Source organism: Ischnura elegans, chromosome 2 (genome assembly GCF_921293095.1).
Source record: "Ischnura elegans chromosome 2, ioIscEleg1.1, whole genome shotgun sequence".
NCBI lineage: Eukaryota > Metazoa > Arthropoda > Insecta > Odonata > Coenagrionidae > Ischnura > Ischnura elegans.
In genome coordinates, this window is record NC_060247.1 from 46,178,806 (window position 1) to 46,188,748 (window position 9,943).

At 33.7% G+C, this 9,943-nt stretch overlaps 1 long non-coding RNA gene across 1 annotated transcript; it reads left to right on the forward strand.

Moving 5' to 3' along the window:
- The first annotated feature begins 8,003 nt into the window (after window positions 1-8,003).
- On the forward strand, window positions 8,004-8,452 carry LOC124153671. The gene is made up of 2 exons (XR_006863720.1): window positions 8,004-8,095; window positions 8,188-8,452. It is a non-coding gene; the product is annotated as an uncharacterized LOC124153671 (long non-coding RNA).
- The last annotated feature ends 1,491 nt before the right edge of the window (window positions 8,453-9,943 follow it).

Here is a 9,943-nt window from a genome sequence, read left to right on the forward strand (position 1 = left end):
CAATCTAACCTACATATTAATCTTTATTCACTTAAGTCTAGTACCTTCTGATATACAACCGTTTTTGTTATGCTATCAGGTGGAAGAACAAAAACATCGAATGGTTTACCAACGGATGAACACGCAACATACACGTGACAATGAGAAAAACATGACGTTTCTAGATTTAGAGCTCAAACACTCACCTTTTGATTTGATAGCCGTCATCGCGAAGTGAACACGACTTGAAAATTGAATTCTTTTTCTCTCAAAGGGCACTCGGTTGGGATCATGGGAACCCTCGGATTGAGAACTTAGTCATCTTTGAATTTTCCATTTCAGTATATTCGCGTGAATCACATTGGTAATCAGATTTTTTAATCACCAAACGCGTTCCATTGCATATTTTTTGTTAGTGTAGGTTTCAGAGCATCGTGAACACCGCACCTGTCTTCAGGTGTAAATTTTTCCGTGGTAATCCTCGCACATCTAAGGACTTTAAAAATTTAGATGGCTAGTTGGTGACTTCGTCTTTGTTTGTTACACATTCAACAGATTTGAATTAATGCAGGATACAAACTATTTGCTCTTGATTTACCAAGTTTCAGTCATCCACATCTTCTTTCGTACCCACCAAAATTGCTCGCTCAATTATGTTCGAGAACACAATGTTGATAAGGGCATATTTTAGTGATAGGAAACTGCAAAACTTCCAAGGAAATAAAATCAATCTGCGTGATCCGTCAACAGGAACCGTTACCGTTAGTTAACAATTGCTTGGAGATTTGTTTACTCACACGATAAAGAGGTATTTGTTGATATCTGAATGGGAGCTGGGCTTTAATTGATGATTTTTAAATAATTTTATTTTTTCAATAATTTATAACTCTTGACATGGTATAAATATTGTTAGGAAGCTCAGTCATTCAATTGGTTAAAACAAATAACCTGTTTTGACAAGCTTGATAGCTTTTACTGATTTAGCAATTCCTAAAAAAATAAACTCTACAACAAGATCAATATTTTTCGTAAACTTCTACAATTTTTCATGTTTATTTTGTTATTCGGGATTAAGACGAATCCAAAAACCTAAATATCATTGAAGTCGGTGCAGCCATTCTCGAGTTACAAATGGTGTAACTAACACTATTTTCGACTTTATTTTATATACATAGATTGCAAAGCATTTTAATTATGAAGTATCATGAAATAATGAGATGTGTACATTCAAAACCTTCCCTTACTTTTTTTTAACCCTAAGTTTTCGTAGATATAATCAGGACGAAACACGAAACTTAAATATTTTGCAAGATGCTATCCCTCCTAATCGCGCAGGATCAATTATTCATTAACTAGATTTCTCAGCCTCAAAAGAATAACCTCTCGTAAAAACCTAGCTGGAAGACTTCAATTATGTTGTCCTGCAGAAAGGAACCTGAGTTGGTATGACTAAATAAAGGAAAATATCGGGGCAATTACTTCAAAAGGATCATCTTCCCCCCCTCTAGGTATAGAGTGTCTCATTCTTCCGTTTCGCAAAGCCCCAATGACGGCAAAACATTCTCTCATCCTAAGACTTTCGAAAACATCCCAACTCTGGAGAGTCGTCTTGATCATCAACGAGACCTTTAACCTTGAAATAATATAGCCCTTAATATCGATAAAGGATAAAAAATTACTGACTTTTTCACCCGGTGTCCTGTGAGAAGCTGCGCCACAATATCTGAATATCTTGATTGAGTGATACTACAACCATTTCCGATGTTGATTTTTACTCCTTGATAACGAGGTAATAGTGAATGTCTGTAATATTGTCGCAAAAAATGGTCAAAGGTTAACAAAGTCATTTTTAGACAAGGTGGGTTCCACTCTAGTGTTGGTTCTAATTCGGATTTAACTCTTGTAGTTGGCTCTCGGTTCCGGTTCTCAGTAAAGAATTGAATTTTCATTGCTCTATTAAAACAATTATATAAGATAAGAAAGAGAATAATTCGACAAAAATGGGAAGTAAAGTTGCCTCACAAAGGATTTGATCCAATATATCACCATTTGACGTAAATATGCACTTCAAATTTTGCTGTATAAAGTTTTCGAATAAATACTCGTGTAAATCATTTCAGTAGAAAATATTTATGTCTTGATTTAAGATTCCGACCTTGAACTTAAGAACTGAAATCCGGATGCATCTAGAAATAAAAGAAGGAACTACTGACATAACTCTTGCTCGCTTATTACCATTTATAATTTTTATGAAGTAAGAGAAGCAGCGCAACTCAGGGTATTCGACCACTTAAAGTAAAGTTTAATAACGACCACTTAAGTTAAATAATACTTTAACGAAAGTATTATTTAACTTAAAGGCATATCAAAAGAAGATATCATGAATTATTTCCCGAGAGGTTACCCTTTATTATAGCAATAATTCTGAACCTTTTATAAGTAATCTCAGAGGCTAATATTTGCCAATTTTATCCAGAAATTCAAGAAATATCTGCTCTTTTGTTACAAGCGATTCATTGAGAGAAAATGTTTATTTAGATTTATTGTGGGTATGGAATGAATATAATCCACTCGTATTGTTTTTGTGTTTCCAATGAAAAATTTTTCAACGCATTAATTATTTCTTGTACAGAAATATCACAGTCCAGAAGATATCCGGAAGCAAAAATGGATTTTAGAAGATATGGAATTATTACATTCCTGCTCTTCTTAATGGCGTTTACTTGCTCTGGACAGAAATTCAGCTTTGGAAGTTGTCCAACTATTCTACGATCTGTTACCACACCAGCAGCACTTACGCTAGCAAATGTAAGTAAAAGTTGATACTAATGCAATTTACGTTTCGAAAAAATATAGCTTCGATTATAAATCTCAGTTTAAAAAATATGGCTTCATAGAAAATTTAAACTGTTATTAGCCAACGAATCGCCCTTAACTTCACATGAAACTTCTCTTCAACAATTTTTACACCAAAGTATTTCTAGGAGATCCAACTATCGCTTTCGCATGGATGTGATTAGTAATATGAAATCCATAAAGACTTCATCTCCTAAAATTTTCGAAATAATAAATGTGTAGGGGAAGCAAAATGAGATTACGTCGTTAATAAGAGAATATTTGCGACGTTTTTCTTTCCGATAATCATGGGTTCTCTCTCTGACCCTTTCCATGTCCCCCATTTGGCTTCTATTGCAGAGAATTTAATCAATTGTTAACAGTTGTGTGACTAGATATGATTTACTGTAAGGAAAGTCTCCAGATATGTTTTAAATATTTTCTGCTCAATTTTTTTTCCCAAGGGACAGTTTTTGGTGGCATTTGGTGAATTCGTTATCATAAGAACTGATTGCTGGTGGGTGAGGACACTCTTCACTCGATTGAACTTCCATCCCTGCCGGAACGTCCGAGCTGGAGGGCATTGGACGAGAAGTTTCTCAATCGTATCATATGAAAAAAAAGCAAGAGGTGGGCGGAAGTCATGATATGATAGAAAGATTTATATTTCAGTTTTTTCGGAGGTCATTTTCGAGGTCACACGTTGATAATCAAGATATGGTAGTTTACATTCAGGTTCCAACAATTATTTGGGCAACTTAAAAATGTATCTTTTAACTCATTGTCAGATGATACGAGGATTCCATGAATTTTTGCCCGAGAGTTGATTTCGAGTAGATAATATGCATTGCTCCCTTATTATGTCAATTGTTCTGAGCCTCTCATTAGCAATATTTATGTCAAAATATTATTAGGGAACTCAATCATCGATGGCACATAGACGTGATTAGCGATATGAAAACGCCGATGGTGAAGTCGATAATGTTCCTACTAAATATAGGAGGGAAACAATCTCAACTCTTTGAAGAAAAGTATTTTAACCTTGTTCTAATCTTTAAGATAATGAACTATGAGCAACATTAATGGTTAGTTTGCGTGGATTTAAAAATAGTTAATTTTCTCCTAAACAACAAAGTGGCTTTACAAAATTAACTTCGCGTTTTTGTAACATATATCACCCAAAAATACGAGGCTAATATTTTATAGCTGCATCGTTGTTTAGGAGAAAGCTAACTATTTTTAAATCCACGTAAATTAACCATTGGTGTCCTTGATCTAATTTCCAAGACTAGAACTGGGGTCAAATATTTTACTATCTTTTATATTGTAGGTACTCCTTATTTTTATCAAGCCAAGGTTGTTGCCGTTATGAATGAGGACCCATTTCAAACTGCGCTTGGAACTATCAATGAATAGACGCCAACCTTCCGACATATCATCGGGTAGACGTATTTTCTTCAACGTTCTACTCACATTTTGGCAGAACACAAGTATATCTTCTTGGTTGAAGAAGGGAAGCAAATATTTTCCCTTTAAAGATAAAAATTAATTTTTGCTACATGTTCCAAATAATTTTTACTATTCAACCGAGAGTTTAGTAATACAAATGATGTTTTTGAAAGGTCTATACCCCTGAAAATGTCATTTAGTAAGGCTAGATTGAAATACATTAGACACGATGACGTTCCTTCATATTTAATGCAACCATTACCATTTGTATCAGAATAAGTTTCACATGTATACATGCCATGCCCCTAAAGATCTGGGAGCTGACAAAACTTTTGAATGTGTAATTCATCAGGGAATTGAACTGGGTACATTGCAAGTGCGATTTTAGGTTATATTTATTTGCCATTTTTAATACGACTTATTCATATGATTTTCACCATAAGGAAACAAAAATCACCAATATGGTTCAAAGGTTCCCTTAAAACCATTACCGAATTGAATCATAGACATGTTCCATTTAATAGCCAAATGTCATAAATGTTCAACGCATGTCTTGGGCATCCAAAATTTATAATGCCAAATGCAGTACCCAAGATCTCTGTCAATGAGTTGAACACCAATATATTTAAGATTATCCCTTTTTATAAAGCCAGTAATAGCTTTTCCGTTTTCTTTAGACGTGCATTCCCCATAAATTTCAGATATCACTGGAAATATACACGCGGCATATCAAATTGTAGCTGTGTTAAGTACCTTATGCACTTCTACCCTCATGATAAAACATGAAGTTTTACCGAGGATTCAATTAAGTATACCATATACAAGGTTTTTGTTTTAAAACATAGATTTCAGTGTATGGAGTGTTTAAATGACTCGATTGATGTATTTTTGTTTCATTCGCTAACGCAGATAAAACGGATATGAATTGCGAGTGAAACCCGGAATATGCATGTTTGAATCATCAACTGAGACTGAGTAATATAAAAAATCAATTACTTGCTTTTAAGAGCGCATGAGATGCTGAAAATAAATAGAGTAAGTGATTTCACATGATTAGAAAGAAATAATTAATATTCCACAGAATCGGCTTTAAGGAATTTATAATTTAGGAACGTGAATTACTTTCTCCAATATTAGTATACCGCAGTGACGGGCAAACACCTCTGTACTTTAAAAGTTCAGGCTTTGCTTTTCGGCTGTAGCGCCGTGCGCGCGCTTGGAATATTTGTCGCATCATTTGCCCAGCAGTTCATTCTACCTTCTCCGGTATAGTCTTATTAGTAGGTACACAAAATATATCCAATATCTATGTAAGCAATTTCAAATGTTTTTTGCCTGAGATGCTTAAATAACTTATGATTTCATTTCTCTAGCTTTCATTTATAGACTGATTTTCGCTTGTTTCCTGTAGTTGGTGACGGTGTGGAAAGAGTATGCACGAAGCAAGGGGTCTCAGCAGCACTCCTGGAGGTGTGCGACATACACTGTCACCCAAATTACAGCCAATGTACAGTATGCTGTGAGTATTGGAGGCCGTAAGAAAGTGTAAGTACGCAATAAAACATTGACCGTTATTTTTCATGCTCACAGGGGATGTCCTTCTTGTGTCACTACTAGGAATCCTATGCAATAAAGGCAACCTTCGGATAGTTCGAAGTTTGTCCTCGGAAAGTCGTCAAAATATCGCATCGGGCAATCCACTAAGGTCTATCAAAACTAACCGATAGGTAAACTCGCCCTCAGGCGAGTTTACGTGAGGTAAAGTAAGGAAGATCTCAGAAAATGATTTTCGTTTCTCGAAATCGGAAACATGGCAGCTGGAAAGCTGCGGAATATTTTTACCGCGAGATTGGTGCTGCAGAAGCTGGTAAGAAGGGTCAAGCAATTTGCAATACTGGAGCTAAAAAAGAGATTAACCTTTTGTACAAACAGTCAATACTAACAAGTATAGGAAATGGACGATTCTGTACGGAATTAGGGATTAAATAATGTTACACTGCAACAAAGTAAGTAAAAGTAGTTCGCAGAGATCTAAGCGTTATCCTGGCACTTTCCGTCGCTAATATCTCGAAAACTATTGAGCTTTGGTGGCTGAAACTAAAAGAGACTCTTCTTGCTAGTAAATGTCTAAGTTTCAACATTCCGAGTCAGAGGTACTCAGCAATTGGATTACTACGGAAAGAGGCAGTTCTGTGGAACGTAATCCCTTTCTTTAAATGGGTTGTGTTCTATAAAAATTTCTAATATTAATTACAATGGAATATATGGATGCCCTCAAGAGAGCCTGTATAATAGTCTTGGTACAGTATTCGGCGATACCTTTTTAATATAATTTCAGGAAAGGAGATCATGGCCAGAAGGTTTTTCTCTGAAATTCTGCTAATAGTCTAGGTAATTCTCCAAAGTCCACCTCACTCCACTCACCGTCTAGGGAATGGTTAAGGAAATGTTTATAAAGTAAATTTTTGCATGGAATTAACTCCAATTTTGACTCTAAAGAGATATTCAAATAGAATTTGTTGGCCATTATTATCTCTCAAGTATAATTAGCTTTTCAAGGAAAAACACTAACATACAATTGTATCTTCCGGTACCAAATATCAAATTTTCAAGGAGTATGATAGTTAAACTCTATTTATCAATTTCTAAGGAAACACTAAAAAAGATGCCTATGAATTCCATCTTATGCATTAATCGAGGCAAAAAGTTTTGCAAAATTTGGAGCTAGTCTGTCATACTTGACAAAAACTACTCTTCACTTACAAATTATCTGCAAAGCATAGCATTGTCTTTGCAATATTTCCTAATATGCGTTATATAAATTTCATTGCGTTGTCTTAATTTCCTTGCCAATCGATTAAGTTAAGTGGGTATATCCTAGTGCTCAATATGACAGTGATTGTATTCGGAATAGTTCAAGTCTTGTGGTTATGATTGAGCAATTTTCTGAGTAAGCATTAGATCAAAAATTGTTAAATTATAGTGATCATTCAAGTGTTAAAGTCGATTAAAACTACCTTCAAGTTAAATTAGAAACCTGAATCGCAGATGCTGGGAATTTAATACTTATATTTGCATATTAACGTAGTTATAATGCATGTACATTTTCATAAAACTTTGGAAAAATTATAATGAAATGAATTACCTTTGCAGAACAAATACTGCATTAAGGTTAGCTGGGACCATTGACGTTGGTGGGTCAACTGGAGCAGCAGCCACTGCAGCGACTTTCCTTACTTTCAATCTCAACGATAAAGGTAAGTATTTAATGATAAATGCAGTGCTTTAAAAAGTCCCGGCTAATTTTACTGTCCACAATACGCATTTTATCTGAGATTCAAGAAGTAGCTTTGTGACAAAAACGGCACCGCAGAAAGGACGATTGGAATTTCAATTCGCAAAATTCCTGATTTAATTTTTGAATTAAGGTTTTGATAATGCTTTATTAAGACTGCATCTTAAGTAATAAATGTATGGTATCAGTTTTATATGAATAGTATTAGTTTCACATAAAAATGTATTTTTTTATAGTTTAGCTCTCTTAAGACATTCACAGTCGTGACAAATTTATTTAAAGTCGTCAACTTTCCCTTTGAAGTTGCATAATTTAAGCCAAATATGAAAAATGGAACCTCAATTCCAGTTGTTGATTCCATTTTACTGCACGTATGATGATTTCTTGAAAAAAATTTTAATCAGCCCTTCTTTTTTCTAACAGAAATTCTTGCAGGAAATATAAGGCCATTCAATTACTATATTATTGGATTAGACGCCGCTGACCCCACGGTATTGGCATTGTATGCCTGCCAAAATGTTGGATTAGGAAAACTAGGTAAGTTTTAATTTCTGACTAAACATTTCAACCATTCATTTGTTTAATTATCAGTAAATAATACCACAAGTTACCATTTTTTTTTCTTCCAGAAAGCGCAATTCTTCTTGTAGAGAGTGGTGCTACGGACGCTAATATTATAAATGGGTTACAGGCACTGGCGCAAAATGGATTTCCATCAAATTCATTATATTTCAATTACCAAGCCGATTGCTTAGTCATATGATTCGAGTAATCAACACGTTTGCCTTCATGAAGATATTTAATTATACATGTATATTTACCTTACTTTTAAAACATAACTATGTATTTGCCTCGAAAAGCAATTGAATAATTAAACAATTTTTAACTTTTAAATTAGTAAATTTATTTTCAGACCCAAATGTACCCTTGTTTTCGTTGTAATTTCTTTGGTTTCATTCCCATACATTTTGTATATGTGAACACGAAGAAAATATTCAGGCAAGGACCTTGAACTCTGAGTAAAATCGCAGTCGAAACTTCTAAGCTTTTAATCAGTCACATAATATTTGACTTAACTCTGCCTTTTTAACCAGCAATGATGAGTGACAAAAGAAGCTAATGCCTCAATTTTACGGATTCCATATTTTTTCAATTAACTTGAGTGATTGTTAATGTGATAAATACATATATATTTTCCAGCCATCGCGTTGTTTTGACCACGTCATTTTTTTCTTCAGTGCAGGTTTGGGGCCCATTTAGCCAAAAATTATCCATAGAACTTTTTTTTTTAAATCCATAGAAAGAGCTCTAAAAAGTCTAGTCAATTTTTTTTTCAACGGATCAGGAATCGATTTTTTCCAGATCCTAAATAAAATTTCCAGGGCAGGAAAATGAAGATATTTTTGGAAATGCTGCCCAAATACCCCGCAAAGTTACCCACACGCATTGGAAAATGGGTTATTCCGCCTGAATTTGCCAAAAGAGTTACGAATTAGTGTCTCAATTATGGTGATTATTATATCTTGAAGGATGTGATAACATTGCTTATGGTAATGTTTGGTTATAAGGTTTTATCTATGTTTCAGTCACTTTTCAATCTTCTGAAACATCTTCAAAAGAAATAGGTGATGAATGAATAAGTACTATGTAGCTATTTGTGAATTTCCATAAAAAGATATTTATTCATAAAGAAAACGTTCGAAAACAATTTAAAACTGGTTCAAAATCATGAAATATTCGTGAAATTGCACTTAGTTTGCTACTTTAATTTTTTCAGCACAGAATATCCACATATTACGACTTTCAAACAAAATCATCTTTGTATGTCAGAAAAAAATCCTACTTTCCTCATTAGCATTAACTGTATTCTTGCTAATTTTTATTCATTTGATACTTAATTCATCTTAATGACATTTTAAGGGTACTTTTAAAACATTTAAAAGTAAACATCTTATGCATGAATTATTTTTCCCTGAAGAATTCCGAAGCAAAATTTTTCAAATTTGAGTTAATGCAAATATTTAAAATGGTATATCATTGCCTAAAAATTTCAAAATGTTTACATTTGAATTTCTGCAGCCATTATCGAGGAAACATAGAAAGTATTTTATATTTTAGAACATGCGACAATTCCATCACTGTTAACAAAATAAGTGAGAAGTGCATAATGTGATGATATTCATGCCATCAACACGGACAAATTGTGATCTCAATCTTCAATATAACTGCGTAAAATGGCAAAATTTAGCAAAATTAAACACTTTAATAGATTTGATTTTAATGATGATACCCTTAATATTTGATGAATATTTATATTGCATGAACGAAAAAAAATCAAATCTAAATAATTCTTCATTAATACGCTGAATAAATAATTATAAGTGT